Source organism: Capra hircus, chromosome 4 (assembly GCF_001704415.2).
Source record: "Capra hircus breed San Clemente chromosome 4, ASM170441v1, whole genome shotgun sequence".
Lineage (NCBI taxonomy): Eukaryota > Metazoa > Chordata > Mammalia > Artiodactyla > Bovidae > Capra > Capra hircus.
The window spans coordinates 93,018,253-93,037,266 of record NC_030811.1 but is presented as its reverse complement, the minus strand read 5'-3'; the positions used below and the strand labels follow the sequence as shown (position 1 = coordinate 93,037,266).

The window sequence follows — 19,014 nt, the reverse complement described above, 5'->3', positions numbered from 1 at the left end:
TTTGTTTTGGATATAGTTTTTAAGTCATTTATTCTCTGGTATTAAATTTTTTTTCAGTCTTCAGTAAGGTCTCTTTTAAGGGAAAATATCAGATTATGTTAATATATCCCTCACTGGCAAGATTTTGGATTTTAACTTGTTGGTACTGTAGGATTTGAGGTGTTTCGTTTGTTTGTAAGCAATAGCAAACAAGTGCATGATAAGAAATTTTTGACCCATTCTTTTTTTCCTAATTTAACATTTATATATGTAAATTCCCAAGGGAAAAATCCTGTTGATAATGTATCCTAAATACGTAGGAAAAGTTTTTAATCAGTGAAGTTTCGATGGGTTTCTGTATATTGTTGCAGAAGTATAACAATACACAGAAGTTGGCCTGTGTATCATGCATACTTCAATTTTTCATTTGAGAGTCACTTTTAATTTGAAAATAGCCTCAAGAAAAATGATAGGAAATTGCTATCTTTAAGAATATTCATTAAAAAAAATATATTTGTGTTGATATTTGAGGAAAATTCTACTTCAGATTTGCACTCTGCAAAAATATACACTCATACATCTCTACTATTTATAGAAAAATAGGTGATAAGTTTATTTATTTGACTTGGATTGTCTGTGACAATATCTTGTGTTCAGTTCAGTTCAGTTGCTCAGTCGAGTCCGACTCTTTGCGACCCCATGAATCACAGCATGCCAGGCCTCCCTGTCCATCACCAACTCCCGGAGTTCACTCAAATTCATGTCCATCGAGTCAGGGATGCCATCCAGCCATCTCATCCTCTGTCGTCCCCTTCTCCTCCTGCCCCCAATCCCTCCCAGCATCAGGGTCTTTTCCAGTGAGTCAAGTCTTCGCATGAGGTGGCCAAAGTACTGGAGTTTCAGCTTCAGCATCAGTCATTCCAATGTTAATTAGTAGTAAAACTAAAAACATACATTAAAAAACTATAGGGGTTTCAGTATTATGAATTATTTTCGCCTATATTTGCAACTTAAACACTGTTAATATTTTAAAGATATTTTAATGGGATAACAGATTTTATATTACCTTAGGTATGAATTTGTATGTTTATCAAGTTGACTTGATAACTTATATGATACATACATTCAGTTCTCAACTTTAGTATCTGATTATATTCATTGGTCTGTAACACAGAGCTATTAGTTTTTTATTATCATAATACTATCATAATATTTGATATTATTTAATATCATAATAATATTTGTGGTACTGTACCTTTACCTAAGAATAGATCAAGTATTCACAGCATGAAGGGATAATTGCTATTTTCTACTTATTCTCCCATGGCAAAGTTAACAGTAGATGAGTTAATTTTTTTAAAGCCCCTTTGAACACAATTTCATTAAATAATGTGAAAATAGATATTAAGTGGTATTGTTCAGTTGCTAAGTTATCTCCAACTCTTTATGACCCCATGGACTGCAGCACGCCAGGCTTCCCTGTCCTTCACTATGTCCCGGAGTTTGCTCAAACTCATGTCCATTGAATTGATGTTGCCATCCAACGATCTCATTCTCTGTCACCCCATTTTCCTCTTACCCTCAGTCTTATTCAGCCTCAGGATCTTTTCCAGTGAGTTGACTCTTTGCATCAGGTGGCCAAAGTATTGGAGCGTCAGCTTCAGCATCAGTCCTTCCAATGGATAAATAGGGTTGATTTCCTTTAGGATTGACTGGTTTGATATTAAGTATACATTTTTGATTTTTGATTGAAATGGTGATTGAATCAAGTGCTTCTAAAAGCATTTGAATGTCCTGAAGACAGCACCTTCTATTGCCTGGAAAGAGCAAAGAGCACTTTATTTTAGCAAACTTCTCTGAACTTCCCAGTGTGATCACCATATCCAGGCGTAATTAGAGGAGAGGCTACATTATTTAGCTCTGCTACAGAAATGTAAAATTGTGACTTTGATGTTTATAGTTATTTAAGAACCAGATTTAATCCATAATAATTAATCCATTTAATCCAAATTCTATTAATTTTGAACTATACAATTTCTGCTTGCTGCTCAATTTGTATAACTAGAAATACTTGTAAACTGTCCTTGGAGGACTCAAGAAAGTAAGTCCTTAATTCAAAAAATATTAATTGAATGCACAGTATATGCCAGGGACAGTGATGAGCACTTGGAAGTTAGAGCTGATATGCTCTTAGGGAACATAATAAAAGTGGTACTTACTGTTCTAGAGAATAGATATCGTTAGACATAGAGAGGATAAAATGATGAATTTTTTCTGAAAGATTCTGGGAAGCTTTCATCAAGTATTATTCCACTTGTGTTTTCAAAATGAGTGGTAGTTTTCAAGGGGTAAAAGAATTGGACTAAGAGGAAGTTCTGTATATAGTCATTCCATTCAGTTCAGTTCAGTCACTCAGGCCTCCCTGTCCATCACCAACTCCCGGAGTTCACCCAAACTCATGTCCATCAAGTCAGTGATGTCATCCAACCATCTCATCCTCTGCCGTCTCCTCCTCCTCTTGTCCCCAGTCCCTCCCAGCATCAGAGTCTTTCCAATGAGTGAACTCTTCGCATGAGGTGGCCAAAGTATTGGAGTTTCAGCTTCAGCATCATTCCTTCCAAAGAACACCCAGGACAGATCTTTAGAATGGACCGGTTGGATCTCCTTGCAGTGCAAGGAACTCTCAAGAGTCTTCTCCAACACCACAGTTCAAAAGCATCAATTCTTCGGCGCTCAGCCTTCTTCACAGTCCAACTCTCACATCCATACGTGACCACTGGAAAAATCATAGCCTTGACTAGACGGACCTTTGTTGGCAAAGTAATGCCTCTGCTTTTGAATATGCTGTCTAGGTTGGTCATAACTTTCCTTCCAAGGAGTAAGCATCTTTTAATTTCATGGCTGCAATCACTTCCTACCTCTTTATTGCCCCCCTTCTCTCTGTCTCCTGGTAACCACTAGTTTGTTCTCTGTGAGTTTGCTTCTTTTTGGTTATATTCACTAGTTTATTGTGTTTTTAGATTCCACATATAAGTGATATCATACGATATTTGGCTTTCTCTGTCAGACATATTTCACCTAACATAATGTTCTCCAGGTCCATCCATGTTGCTGCAAATCACAAAATTTATTCTTTTCTAACTCCTGTTCCATTGCATATGTATACCACATCTTCTTTATTCTTTCATCCATTGATGGGCACTTCCATTGCTTCCATATCTTAGCAGTGTGAATTATGCTGCTGTGAACACGGGGGTGCCTATATCTTTTTGAATTAGTGTTTGGGGATTTTTTGGCTATATACCTGCGAGTGAAATTTCTACGTCATATGGTTTAGGTATGTATGTGTGCATGCTCAGTCATTTTTGACCCTTTGCAACCATGAGGCTCCTCTGTCCATGGCATTTTCTTGGCAAGAATTATGGAGTAGCTTGCCATTTCCTTCTCCAGGATAACTCCCCGACCCAGGGATCAAACCCATATCTCCTGCATTTCAGGAAGATTCTTTACTGCTGAGCCACCAGGGAAACCTGGGTCATGAGATAGTTATAGTTTTAATTTTTTGGGAAACTTTCATAATGTTTTCCACAGTGGATGAACCAACTTATATTCCCACCAGCAGTGCAGGAGCATTCCCTTTACTCCACATTCTTGCCAACATTTGTTATTTGTGTTCTTTCAAGTGATAGCCATTCTGACAAGTGTGAGGTGATACCTCATTGTAGTTTTGATTTGCATTTCTCTGATGATTAGCAATGTTGAGCATCTTTCCATGCTCATGGTCTGTTGGCCATCTTTATTTCCTCTTTGGAAAATATCTACTTCTTCTGCCCATTTTGTAATCAGGTTATTTCGGTTTTTGATGTTGAATTGTATGAACTATTGATATATATATGTATATATATAGGATATTAACCCCTTATTTGTCATATCATTTGCAAATATTTTCTCCCATTCAGTTAGTTTTCATTTTGTCAGAGGTTTCCTTTTCTGTGCAAAAGTTTTTAAGTTTAATTAGGTCCCTTCTTCTTATTTTGCTTTTATTTCCTTTGCTTTAGGAGATATATCTAAAAAATTGTTATGATTTATGTCTTAGCATATTATGCTTATGTTTTCCTCTGGGAGTTTTATGGTTTCTCATCTTACATTTAGGTCTGTAATTTGAACGTATTTTTGTAAATGGTGTTAGAGGGTGTTCTGATCTTATTCTTTTATATGTAGTTGTCCAGTCTTCCCAACACTACTTATTGAAGAGACTGTCTTTTCTCCTTTATATTCTTGCCTCCTTTGTCATGTTATAGATAAATAGACTGTAAGTGTGTGGGTTTATTTCTGGGCTGTCTGTTCTGCTCCGTTATAGGTCTTATTGTGCCAATGCCATACTGTTTTGATTACTGTAGCTTTTAGTAAAGTCTGAAGTCAGGGAGTGATTCTTTCAGTTCTGTTCTTCTGTTGCAAGTTTTTTGTTTTGTTTTGTTTTTTAATGTTCAGATTCTTTTGTATTTCCATACAAATTTAAATTTTTTTTCCTGTTCTATGAGAAATGCCATTGGTATTTTGATAGAAATTGCATTGACTTTGTTGATTACCTAACATAGTATGATAATTTTAACACTATTAGTAGTTTGTGCATAGTGGGCAAGAGATAATATGTATCTCATGCTTCTAATTGAATCTAGTGAGAAGACATTTACACGTGTTTAAAAAATTGAGTAGCAATTTCTGATGGTAGAAGAAAAAGTCCTTCAAATTATGTATGTTTTACTGGATATTGGGTAGATAAATGAATGAATGAGTACATAGATGATGGTTTCCATGGATTTTTAATTGCAAAAAATAAGAACAGGCCCTTTACATTTAGAAGGTATTGATGAAATAGCAAATATCTCATTTGGCACGCACTGAAGACAAGCTAAGAGAGTAACTTAGATCTATTGATTTGGGTTCCTTAGATGCAAACTTAAAAAGTTGTGATTTTTAAAAAATTACAAATCTCCAAGCCAACGTGTTTATACTCTGTAGCTACCATAATTAATATTTGTTAATGGTAAGAATTTCCAAATACAAAAGGTGTATAAACATCAGGTTTTCAGGCATATTCACCTTTAGGGGAAAACTGCTACCCAGGGTGATTCTGCTTCACCAGATTGTCAGAATGATAACTGAAAATAAGGTAATGAGCGAGTTACCTAATCTAGAAAAGATATATTGAGTATGTGTTGTTATTTTTATTGTAAAGTTAAGTTCAGTCGTTCAGTCTTCTCCAACTCTTTTTGACCCCATGGAGTGCAGCACTCCAGGGTTCCCTGTCCATCACCAACTCCCAGAGTTTGCTCAGACACATCACATGTCCATTGAATCAGTGATGCCATCCAACCATCTCATCCTCTGTTGTCCCCTTCACCTCCTGCTTTCAATCTTTCCCAGCATCAGGGACTCTTCCAATGAGTCAGTTCGTCGCATCAGGTGGCCATAGTATTGGAGTTTCAGCTACAACGTCAGTCTTTCCAATGAACATTTAGTACTGGTCTCCTTTAGAATGGACTGGTTGGATCTCCTTGCAGTCCAAGGGACTCTCAAGAGTCTTCTCCAACACCTCAGTTCAAAAGCATCAATTCTTCGACACTCAGCTTTCTTTATAGTCCAACTCTCACATCCATACATGACTACTGGAAAAACCATAGATTGACTAGATGGACCTTTGTCTGCAAAGTTACATCTCTGCTTTTTAATATGCTGTCTAGGTTGGTCATAACTTTTCTTCCAAGGAGCAAGCGTCTTTTAATTTCATGGCTGCAATCACCATCTGCAGTGATTTTGGAGCCCAAGTAAATAAAGTCTGTCAGTGTTTCCATTGTTTCCCCATCTGTTTGCCATGAAGTGATGGGACTGGATGTCATGATCTTAGTTTTCTGAATGTTGAGTTTTAAGCCAACTTCTTCACTCTGCTCTTTCACTTTCATCAAGAGGCTCTTCTTTACTTTTTTCCATAAGGGTGGTGTCATCTGCATATCTGGGTTATTGATATTTCTCCCCGCAGTCTTCATTCCAGCTTGTGCTTCATCCAGCCTGGCATTTCACATGATGTATTCTTCATATCTTTTCATTGGCTTATGAGGTGTCTCTATTTAGTCAAAATATTTTTGTGTTGCAAATATAGCCTTTGTTAAAATACTTTGACCAAATAACCAATTGTTGCTGTTGCTAAGTCACTTCAGTCGTATCCGACTCTGTGTGACCCCATAGATGGCAGCCCACTAGGCTTCTCCATCCCTGGGATTCTCCAGGCAAGAACACTGGAGTGGGTTGCCATTTCCTTCTCCAATGCATGAAAGTCAAAAGTGAAAGGGAAGTCACTCAGTCATGTCTGACTCTTCGCAACCCCATGGACTGCAGCCCACCAGGCTCCTCTGTCCGTGAGATTTTCCAGGCAAGAGTACTAGAGTGGGGTGCCATCGCCTTCTCTGAAAATAACCAATAGAATGTTTAAAAAATAGCATATTTGTTACGCAGTCAAAGCCACTGAATCCATTGAGCATATACCAAGAGTCAAAACAGCCTGTATCTCTTTCTGTTGTCTTTGGTTTGCACCAGGTTGCTTTAGTGATATAAGCAAATTTAAAATTCATTAATACAAAACTGTGATTTGAAACTTGACTAGATAACATAGCTGTTCTCAGTCCATGAGTCACATTGTCAATTCTGTTCTGGATGCAGCGTCTTTAAAACAGAGCTTACTATGATTTCTTCCTCTTTTTGTGGCAAAAATAGAACAATATGCATTTAACTTGAGGGCAGATAATGGAGCCCTTAGTTGTTATATTCACAGAGCAGCTATTCCTCAGACAACTAGTTAGCACAACTAGTGGTTGAATTTACCATGGAATGATAGTAGACAATTTTGCACAGGGCATATAAATAAGTACAATATTTTATTTTCCCTAATTTTATCAAACACAACATTACTGCTCTAACTAATTTTAGAGCTACTGTTGCTGCTGCTGCTAAGTCACTTCAGTCGTGCCTGACTCTGTGTGACCCCATAGATGGCAGCCCACCAGGCTCCCCCGTCCTGGGATTCTCCAAGCAAGAACACTGGAGTGGGTTGCCATTTCCTTCTCCAGTGCATGAAAGTGAAAAGTGAAAGTGAAGTCACTCAGTTGTGTCTGACCCTCAGCGACCCCGTGGACTGCAGCCTTCCAGGCTCCTCTGTCCATGGGATTTTCCAGGCAAGAGTACTGGAGTAGGGTGCCATTGCCTTCTCCGAATTTTAGAGCACTGACTTCTAAATGGTCTTGTCATATACAGAGACTAAAAGTTAGAATTTGCTTAATTCTGAGAAATGAGAGAGTATCTTAGTAAATACTTCTGTCCTCTCTTGTTGGTAATGACAACTGTACATATTTTATGGCTATTGTTCTTATTTTTATCATATTTTTGCGCAGTTTCTTGCTGAGAGAATGAAAAATAAAACTATTATAAGATAACATAATGATAATAACAGAGTTACATAGAACATTCATTGAGGACTTAATATTTGTTAGTTGCTCATTTCTTTTCATCTTTACAAGTTGTTGAATTAAGTGCTGCCAGTTTCCAGATGGGGACACCAAATCCCCTTTGACTTTTGGTAGGTTTCCTGATGTCACATAGCTGGTTAATGGTGATCAGGGATTGGGTGTCAAAAAGTGTGAGTATAGAAATAGTACTTCTTGGCCCTAAGTTACAAACTATTAATTCCTCTGTCAAACTTCCCTGATAGCTCAGTTGGTAAAGAATCTGCCTGCAGTGCAGGAGACCTGGGTTTGATTCCTGAATTGGGAAGATCTCCTGGAGAAGGGAAAGGCTACACACTCCAGTATGCTGGCCTAGAGAATTCCAGGGACAATATGGTCTGTGGGGTTGCAAAGAGTCAGACATAACTAAGCACCTTTCACTTTCACTTCCTCTGTTAAGAGTAGGGGTTACAGAACAATAATAAAGGGAGAGATTCTTTGCCAATGCATTTTAGTCTATCCAGCATTTATCTTTCACATTTAAATTGGTAATACTATTTTAGAATTGAAAATAATTCCTAGATTCTCACTATCCTGTGTCATATATACTAATTCCAAGCCACTTCTCTTTGTGCCTTTCCTCATGTCCACACTAAGAGCCTATCAAATAAAACTCATTTAATTTTTCTTCTTTTTGATAACCAGACTGTTTACAATGGAGAATGTATATTTTCCTTTTTTATTAATTTTTTTTCATTATTTACATATTTAGACATTTTTGAAATGGGTATGTGATTGAACTTGAGAAAACCCAAAGTAAATTTTAATAGATGGATAAATGAACACTTAGATCCAACTTTGAAATAAAAAATGATTTGTTGTCATCTAAAAATCATACTCAATACTGCAGAATTGATTTGGGGTCTTATTTTGTCTATAAGAACTGTGGTTGATGCTTCCCAGTCTTCAAATGGATTTTCAATTGCTAATGACAACCAAATATATTATGCTCATGATAGTATGTATTTTCCCAAGGATGTTGAAGACATTTTGGGAAAGAGGGTGGAATTTCTTGAAACAATTTGCCAATATGAAATACTGTACATATCAAATTGGCCCTACTACCATCTTTCCCAGACCATTTATCATAGCTCACAAATCAAGCCCACATTTTCTTTTTCTGAAAGACTTGGCTAATAAAGAAGATGTGGACTTCAAACCTGAACTTGTCAGTCAATTTTGGGAACAAAGCAGTAATGATTTTCATCTATTGATATTTTTTTTCAGTGAAGAGCAATACGTATGAAATTCCTGTTAGAGTGACCTACAGTTTTATTCATTGTCCAGATTCTGTTCTTTATATTCTTAATGTAGAGATGTTTCAAGAAGTTTCATCAGAACAGGTCAGAAGAAAAAGATCCATAGGAATAAATTTTAGAAAGCTGTCAGCTCTATCTGCTCTTTAGTTTCAGCAGTAAGTATAGTTTAAGAACATTTTTCCTCTTTCATCTGTGCAACATATTGTACCAATTTTCATCAAAAAATTACAATTTCTATAGGTGTGTGTCTCTAGATACCCTTAGAATTTTGCTCTTTGACCTTGGGAGTAAATTGATCTTATGCACACCTGTCTTCCTTGGGAAACTTGCAAACTTCATTTTTGAGTTGAGCATCAAAGAGAGATGATATTATTAGACAGTATAGAACTCAGGTTAAAAAAAAGTCCAGGAAGTATCTTGAAGTTTTGAAATGTGAATTATATTCTCTTTTGTGAAGAACTATTTAAAATAGTTCAAATGCAAAATAGTTTTTATTATTATTTTGAAAGATCAGCTGTAAAAATTTTAAGATGACATTTTCCCTTCTGACTTAGAACAGTCTTAAATCCAGAAATTTCCAAGAATTTGTGTAGCAATTAATACAGTTTTCTGACTAATAAGGACTAATTAAGAGAGTAGCTATATTCTATTAACTTTATTCTAGCACTTCTCTCTAAGAAAGTAATTTGCGTGACTGGAAACAATTTGTTTTTATTTTCAAGATGGAACAGTGGATTACAAAACCCTTGCCTTGCACAAAATCCTCCCAACATATGTGTAATACTCAGAGATATCAGGAAATGAAAGCTTTCCACGAAATATTATTGTGAAGCTTTTTAGGCCAGAAATAGCGGATCTTTTGTACTGTCAAGCAGCTCAGATCAATTCATCTGTTTAAATCATCTCATCTAGTAATAATGGACTTGGTATGCAGTTAATTACAATATGACATAGCCAGAATGGAGGGTAAATATAATTAATGAACTGTGAAGTCACACTTTTTATTTTCACAGTTTTAGTGAATATTTTAAGATTATGCTTCATTTACTGGTAAGATAAAGCCAAATAAAAGTTACTTATCCTATATTTCAATGAACTGGACTTATTTTATTTATTGAACTATATTTATTTTATTATTTATTAACTAAATTTCAATGCCTTTTGTTCTTCATGTGTTTTCTTGAAAGTGAATAATTTGCCTTCATTTCCATGGTTTTACACCTTAAGTTTACTAAAGCTAAATTTATTGAGAGGACAAATGATGTGAGAAAAGAAATAGAACTTTTGTTTTACTGTACCTAAATATGAATTTTTAGTCCCTTTTTTGAGCTAGATAGATATAATGTTTACTAATAGAAATTTACTATGTAACTTTTCCAAGAAGAGTCCACCTTCGGAAACGTCTGTTCATTAGAAAGTCTGTGTGGATATTACCCCTGAGGTGCAGGACTGAAGTTTACATAATTTTCTTGTAGGCATGACTCTCAGATAGTAGTCCAGATCTTTGTATGACATCGGATATCTGAATGATTGATAGATAGTTTTCCATATTTCATCCCAGTGATTTGATGTCATGTAGATGAAGCTTATAAATCAACATTCGTTCCTATAAGTATAGACATTTAAACTCCTCTGGCAACTCTATAAAAGGTTGAGGATGTGCCCTTGTATATTTCACAAATATGTCCATCTTTCTTAAGGGCACTACGGTCCTGGATACTTGTTGTCTCAACATGTCTACTCCGAAGAGCAGTATTGTTGTTGTGAAGCCAGATGGAGAGCAGCAGACTTCTAACTGACTAAATTCTGATGAGAAAGGCTCAGCAAAGAAACATTCTTGGCACTGTAGTTCACATTTTGTAATCTGAAAAGTGACTGGGAGAGGAATTCGCTGGCCATCCAGTGGTTAGGCTTGTGTGCTTCCACTGCAGGGGGCACAGATTTGATCCTTAGTCAAGAAACTAAGATCTTGAGAGCCATGCAGTGTGGCCAAAAAAAAAAAAAAAAAGAGGGCATGGAGGAGGAAAGATGAATGACTGAGTCACCTTTCAGTTTTAGGAGAATTTTAAATCCATCTGTCTATCAAATTGGACATATTTTACATACCAAAACAAGTGCAGAAATAGCCCTCAAGAAAATAACCTCTTATGTATTAAAGATATATAATATTATAGTTGAAAACAGAATATTGATTCATCCAGGATATGTATTTATTGTTGGTTCCTAACTCCTTGAAATTAAAGCAATATTGGAGTTACTGAATTTCAGAAACAAATGAGCATTTTTATTCAAACAGTAGTCAGAGGCAATGATATGAAGAGGAGTTTATTTACAGTCCAGAGCAAGAATGAAGCTGGCACAGATTTATAATTTAAAAGTTTTATAGCCCAAAGAAAGCTTGATGACTTGATCCTCTGTGCTTTCAGTTTCAGAAAAAGTCTCTTCAAGTTGCTGCATTAAGCCTCTGACTTTGCTTTGTGTACCTCAGTCTTCTCCCTTTTACAAGTTTCTGAACCTCCAGAAACTTCTAAATTATATTCCAGAACTTCTAAATTGAAAATACATATGCAGGAATTATTCAGTGATGCCTTTCTCTCCAGTAAATATAATTATTTCAAGTATGACTCAGCAGGTGAAAGAGGCAGGGACAGAATTAAAATCTGGGACATATCATGTTTTAATTGATTTAGTTTAAAGTTATTTGATTAAATTGTAAATTACTCAGAAAACTGAAGTCTGTCAGAAGCTTAATATATTCCCTTTAGTTTAGTTATTTGAGGATATGACAGTTGATACAAATCAAACATAGGATCCAAATGGAAAATATTTAATTATGAAAGAAGGATCAGTCACCTGTTATTATCGTTTGCTGTTGTTGTTGATTAGTTGCTAAGTCATGTCCTACTCTTTCGTGATCCCATGGGCTGTAGTCCACCAGGCTCCTCTGCCCATGGGATTTCCCAGGCAAGAATACAGGAATGAGTTGCCATTTTCCTCTCCAGGGGATCTTTCGACCCAGGGATCAAACCCACATTTCCTGCATTGGCAGGCCGATTCTTTACTACTGAACCACCAGGGAAGTTTACTAGTTAGTTACTAGTTAGTTTACTTGTAAACACCAGTGTTGGAGAAGGCTCTTGAGAGTCCCTTGGACTGCAAGGAGATCAGTCCTGGGTGTTCTTTGGAAGGAAAGATGCTGAAGCTGAAACTCCAGTACTTTGGCCACCTCATGCGAAGAGTTGACTCATTGGAAAAGGCTCTGATGCTGGGAGGGATTGGGGGCAGGAGGAGAAGGGGATGGCAGAGGATGAGATGGCTGGATGGCATCACCGACTCGATGGACATGAGTTTGAATGAACTCCAGGAGTTGGTGATAGACAGGGAGGCCTGGCGTGCTGCGATTCATGGGGTCGCAAAGAGTCGGACACGACTGAGCGACTGAACTGAACTGAAACACCTGTTAGTTTACTAGTGTCAGTTTTTTGAAAGTAAGCAAATTAGCATATTGTGTGTCTTCTAAAAAAAGCAGTGATATGTCTAATATAGATATATAGGCATAATGTTTGACATAGTTCTCTAAACATGCTTTTGAAAAAATTAGGATGTAAACAGATCATCCCACTGTCAGAGCCAAACACGAAATCCTCTACCAAGTTTGAAGGGCTTATTAGGCCTACTTTAAAATTTTGTTGTTTTATAATAACTTTGGAAAAGTGTATTGTTCCTTGTAAAATACCCACATGTTCTCCTTTGGAATGGCTCCAGACTATAACTGAACCACGAGGTTGCCCCCTGTTGCTTTATGTATTGTTTAATTGTCTGCCTTTGGTGGATGTTTTTATTAAAAGCCTATTATTTAGGATAAGACCAAAGTGTCATTTTAAAAACAGCAGAAGCAGAATCGCTCCATCCCATAGTTCATTTTCATAGGTGTGTTAGTGAACACTGGATGCAGCTAATGAGCCTGCCATTTTTATTCTTCTTGTAATACTTCAAAAAGAGCAACAACAACAACAGACAAAACCCCAGATTTTTTATTTTCCTCCCATAAAACATGACTGCACTGCCCAGAAGAGCTGTGAGTTTGCATGGCTGTGCCCAGGCCAGTAGGGACGAGAGGAGTCTGTCTGCTCTGCCTGTGTGTTGGTCCAGGAGGAGCTAGGCTAGAGTTGCGTGCACTGTGGTGCACAGGGCCAGGTCCTGCCCGAGGAGCTTGGGGGGCAGGGTGGACTTCCTGGGGTGCTCACCAAACCCATGTGTGCTATAGTGTGTGTCATAGCTCTAAAGTAAGTTCTCAAAGTCCTCTCCCTTCCCGCAATCCAGTTGCAAAATAAGTATCATTCTGAAGTTCTCAGATCACTCTGCATATAAATTAGGTCTGGAAAAAATGTTTAACTTAATGATCCTAATTCCAAATGTTCTCCCTGAATATTTTCTTCTCTGAAGTGGCATCATCATATCACTCACTCACTTCTCAGAAGTGGGCTCTGGAAAGAATTCAGTGTTCTCTAGCAGGTCCTTGCCACAAAGAACAAGCAAGAATTCGATTAGTCTTCTTCCCAAGCCAGTCTTCATGACTGTGACCCACCCTTAGGCAAAAAAAAAAAAAACAAAACCAAGTTGGAGACACAGTACCTTGATACCATTTCTAGGACTTAAATGATCTCATTAAATTCCAATGCTAGATATCATGTTGACATTTGAGGAAATATGATTATTGACAAGATGTAAGCCTGTTATACACTATATCACTTCAAAAGGAGAAGGGCCATTAGGCCATAATTACATCAGAAACAGTATACACATTTGGCTGGTTTATAAACTGTCACTTTCAGAAGTACCAAGACATATAAAAGTCTCCAAAGGTTCCATTATGGCCCTATTTCCAACAGTATTCTCTGACAAACTAAATAAATTACTGCATGTATTGGACCTTTGAGGCTTGGGGCAAAGAATGGAAAAATTATTTACAAAAGCTTGAAAATATTTAATCACTAAGGCAGGGGGGCAACGGTGTTTTAATTAGCAGGTCCTCGGGCCATTGGCTGACTGGAGGCTTTCTCAAACAACCACACAAATGCACTGAATAGCTGTTTGCCAGCCTTAGGGTCAGGCCTGAGATGAAACAGATAAGATAATTGGCTCTAATGAAATCCAGAAGGCCTTGGCTTTCTTGTTTGAGCTTGGATTTGAAAAGTGCGTGTGGAAGTGAGGCTTAATTCAAACCAGAACTGAGCTAGGCCCGTTTCTCAGTGACTTTGATATTGTTTGAAGTTCTAAAAGTGTTCGCCACACCACTAGCCTGCTGGGCTGGGCCTCCCTGGTACCCTTAATTACTAAGCTTTATTGCTGACTTTACTACACAGGAAAGGGGCCATTATATGTTCCATCAACATCAGCTCTTCTCAGATTGGAGGAAAGGGCAGGGTTAAAGGCCACTGTAGGAAGGCAGAAACTTCACTTTGAGGTAGTCAGATCGTTTACCAGTGTTGGGTTTCACTGTTATGCACATACATTCCTTACAACACAGAAGCCCGATTTCCATTTTTTAAACAAGTGATTACTTTTCAAAACATTTTTGTTTGTGCCTGTTTTTTGCAGAGAGAACATTTATTTTTAGGGGCTGATATGGTTGCACCTGATATATTGGAGGGGGGAAAAAAAAAAACAGCCACAGTCCCCAATTAATCATCCCACCAGAAAAGTCTGGGTGGATTCTGTAATAATGAGGATTATTATTAATGCCCCTTTGAAGTGGAAATAAGTGAGGAACCCTCCTATGGTGTGAAAGTTGTTTTGACACCCTGAGGAATAAAGACCCCTCAGGAGACTCTACAAAATTAAACCCCAGCTTCTAGAGTCTCTCACAGAGGGGTGAGGCAAAAGTGCTCTCAACCTAGTTTGAAGCCAAGAAGCAGAAATTAGGAGGTCTCCCTCTTAGGGGTTGGCTGCAGAGTCCCCAAGGCTTCTGTCCTCTCCAAGCTTGCTGCTGCTCTGTAGCTTTTTGTCTATTTGGTAAAGATGTATTATGCATCTTAACAAACTAAGAATTGTTCAACCCTTAACCCTCTGTGATAGGGGGATTCTAGTCATGCTAGAAAGCCAAAGGACATGCAGGCCTGCTTCCTGTCTTGCTTATCACCTCTTGGGTAGCAAAGGCATGAGTGATACCATCTGAGTTGGCTCTTTTTTAAATAAAAACTTAACTGTTTTTCCATTATTTATGTTAGTTTGACATGAATGAGTTCTGATTTCACGCATGATGCTGGGGACCGTTCAGCCGGTGCTCCTGTCTGAGTGTTCTTATACACAGGCTGAACTGGACACACTGTCCATACGGGTGATGTGTCTGGGCCTCCGTAACCATATGGAGAGCCCAGGGAATCAGTATTGAGAAGACAGGACTGTGAGCCTTCACTTCCTAACCTCCTAAGAGAAATGAAGGAGACCTTGACAGACTTTTCTTGTCAGTGATGAACATTATGTCAACTCAGATCAAAGGGAGGAGAGTCGTAGGGTATTCAGTTAATTCAAAATGTATGTTTTTATTAAGCAGTGTTATTGACTGAATGCCTTTGTCCTCCCCACTCCCCAAATTCATGTTGATGCTCTATGCCCCACCCCCTTGTGATGGTATTTAGAGATAGGCCCTTTGGGGAAGTAATTAGGGTTTAAATGAGGTCACCAGACCAGGGCCCTGGTCTGATGAGATTAGTGTCTTTATAAGAAGAGACACCATAGGATTTTCTGTCTCTCTCCCCCTGGATGCACCACCAAGGAAAGGTGCTTCCTGGGAGCACTTGGCAAGATGGTGGCCCTGTGCAAGCCAGAGAGAGAACTCTGAACAGAATGCAACCGAGATGCACCCTGACCTCAGACTTTCAGGCTCCAGAATTGTGAGAAGATGTGTTTTTGCTGTTTAAACCACTCAGTCTATGGTGTTTTGTTATGGTGGCCAAGGTAGAGTACCCCAGGCGCCACAAGGATCTGGGGAAACAGACGGTCCAATTATGGCTCTGAATTTGAGGCATCAGCAAAAGTATTTTCCACACTACTTTCTGCTAAAACAATGCACAGAGGACATTAATAAGCACTTCTCACCAATAAGTAATGTCATTTGGTAAAATATCTCCTCTTGACAATTTGAAAAAGCATATTAAAGACTTTTGGAATTGCAGTAGTAAGGAAATCTTAGATTATTTAGCACATTGTTTCTTCAAATTACTTGAAGATAAAATTCTCCACTCCCCCAGTTTCTTTTCCCCCAAATAACTGTAAATATTATAGAAACTAGCATTCCACAGAACATAGTTTGAGAAATCCTGATATACAGGGAGCAAATTTAGCTGGCATGTTAGACAGTTCATTGTTAGTTAAATAAACGTGAGAATAGAAAAGTAAGTATATCAATGCTTTAGATTCAAGCAATCTAATAAAAATAACTGCAACATGTTGCATAATATACAATAAAATATTTTATTTGAGCACTTGGGTAAGCCATATTCTACAGACTGTCTTCTCCATTTCCTACTGGTTGCTTCCAGATGGTTCTTAGAGAACACATGGTTATAAAGACAAAGAAGGAAGTAGAAACAGAAGATCAACAAGAGAGGAAAAAGGGGAAAGAGGGTCAGTTTCCTTTGATATCACTGTTAAATCATCCAGTGAATTTTCTTAGGGTAATGTTACTGCCATTCAAAATTATAGCAAATTGGTGATATTTTACAGTCATTGTGTATATCTTGTTTCAGTGTAACTATGTGCACATATTTCCCAGACTTATTAGATGAGATGTGACACATTAAAAGCATGGAATTGTTTTTTTTTAAACTCTTACAATTGGCAACTAATTGCAGGGTGAACATCTAATTGGTTTTATGGGTAAATCCATTTATGGACTTAGAGAATAGTAAAACCCTCATTTGTTATTCATGGCTGCATTCTGCTGAGGAGGAAAAGAGGAAAATTAGTTTGTCTTTATTTCAATAAGGGGAGAATTTCAATTAAGTAAATACCCTTCATGACAAGAAAGCACACCCTGAAATAACACAGTAAGAGTTAGCTGCATTACTTCTCCTGGTTAAGAAAGAAACTGGCTCTGGGAATCTACAGTATCATGATGGCAATGCCATCTTGGTTCCAAAGATAATATTACTAGATGTACACGTGTCCTGAACTTTAGCAAACCACTGCTCTGGTTACCACATATTTATTCAGATGATAATTACAGTTATCAGAGCAATAAATCGGCAAAGTCCTTCGTCATTTTCTTAAAATGTTCTTTTATTTTACTGCATGTTTAAGTGTTCAATCAGTGTCTTTAGGTTGTCCACATACGTTGAATTATATAAGTGAAAGAAAACCTGAATAAAAGTACAAGCATAAGCCAAAACATTATTTGTACCAAAGCATTCAGAAGTCATGAATAGCATTATGACATACAAGCCTTCATGACATTTAACAGATTCAAAAAAAAAAAATGAGAAAATACTTTTCTTGAATAACAGAAGAATGTAGCTTTCCTTGGCTGAACTGACCCTGATTCCAATATGCCAAGAATGGGATGAGCTTGGGGAAATGTGGTGTGGCTAGAAGGCGCAGTGATATAGGCTCTTGTGCTGGAAGAGGTAGAAGTGTGACATCTCTCATCCCAAAATGACTGTTGAGGGAACTTTTCCTTAGAAGAAACCTGCAGAATACTTTCCTCCATGAATCATCAATAGCTACTTCCTGGGCCTAACATTAAGGAAGGGTCTTTCTTCCCAAGGCTCAAAAGCCCTGTTTCTATTTTGTTTGTCTTCTAAACATCCATATGAATTGGACAAGATACTTAGAAAGGTCACACAGGAAGTTAGAGTCAGGGCTAGAACAAAAGGTTGGGTGTCCCTGACCATTAATTTTGGAGAAGGAAATGGCAACCCCCGCCAGCGTTCTTGCCTGGAGAATCCCATGGACAGAAGAGCCTGCCAGGCTACATGGAGTCACAAGAGTTGGACACGACTTAGCAACCAAACCACTACCATCACCATTAATTCAGAAAGGGAATCCAAGTATATTCCCAAGACAAACATGAATGGACTTAGAAATGTCCTGGGAAGAAAGCAGTTCTTGTGGTCACAGGAGCTTCATTTTGCCAGCAGTGGCTCACCTCTGCTCTCACCAGATTTCCTCCAGTAGGACCTGGGCTGCAGTGTCTGCCCACTGGTTTTCTAGTGCTTGGCTTTATTATCTATTAGTAATGACCATCCTTTATTTGCTTTCTCATGAAACGCATTTTTAATTTTCAAAGAGTACACGTGAAAGATTAAGGTCTAATATGTAATTTTCTGAAATGTTAGTTTGTGTGCTGACTTATATTACATTGCCCAATCAACCTTTTAAAATTTCATTAACATCAAATGTTGGTAATTAGCTCTGTCTTTTAAAATGTATTTATGAAAGCAAACCGTTTTCCATTTTCTTCCTTTTACAAAAACATCAGCTCAGAGTCGGTTTCCTGCATGCTCAGATTCATTAGACTTTCTGCCTCTTTTATAATACAGCACCAACCACTCACCAGTGCTTCTTCCCTTCTGGTGGGCAGGTATATGCCTGTGGGGGAAATACCGTAGAAACTGAGGTTTATTGGAAACTTATTCCCAGATAAAACTCTCCCAACCTGACTGCTGAGGGGTACACAAATGGCATAGCTCTGTTCTTAATGCCCAATCAATTTCTGAGTTCAGCCTTTGGTGCTTGAGGATCTGCCATGGGTATGGATGTGCAAAAAGTTGCCTTGCAAGTAACTGACCTACTACTCTGGGCTCAACTCTGGGCTACTCTGCAGAAGTAGTCAGTGTTTTCCTTGGAGAAGTATACAGTTCTAGTTGTGAGTGAAAATCCCCATGAGACAGAGAATCAACAAAGCATAAAATACGAACGATGTAGTAGGAGAACCCAGATAAGGGAGAGAGATGCTAAGCCAAGTAGCACCTACTTCTGAAGTGTTCAAGGAAGGACAGTTTCATACAGGGCAGGCTTGCTCTCATTTCTACTCAGAATCAGACCCCAGTTCATGGGTCTCGCTCAATCTTGTACAATTATGAGTACTTTCTTTCAGAGAAAGAATACCAAGGGGAAAAAAATGTGAAAATAGGTATAAGGCCTTGGAAAGCGTTATTGTGAATGAGGGACTCAAAATTAATCTTCTTAGTTTGATGATAAACATAGTTTGGTTTATT

At 37.9% G+C, this 19,014-nt stretch overlaps 1 protein-coding gene across 3 annotated transcripts in view; it reads left to right on the top strand.

Moving 5' to 3' along the window:
* HDAC9 (histone deacetylase 9) overlaps positions 1 to 19,014 on the top strand; it is a 1,067,937-nt gene that overhangs the window by 883,642 nt on the left and 165,281 nt on the right. The window lies entirely within an intron of this gene.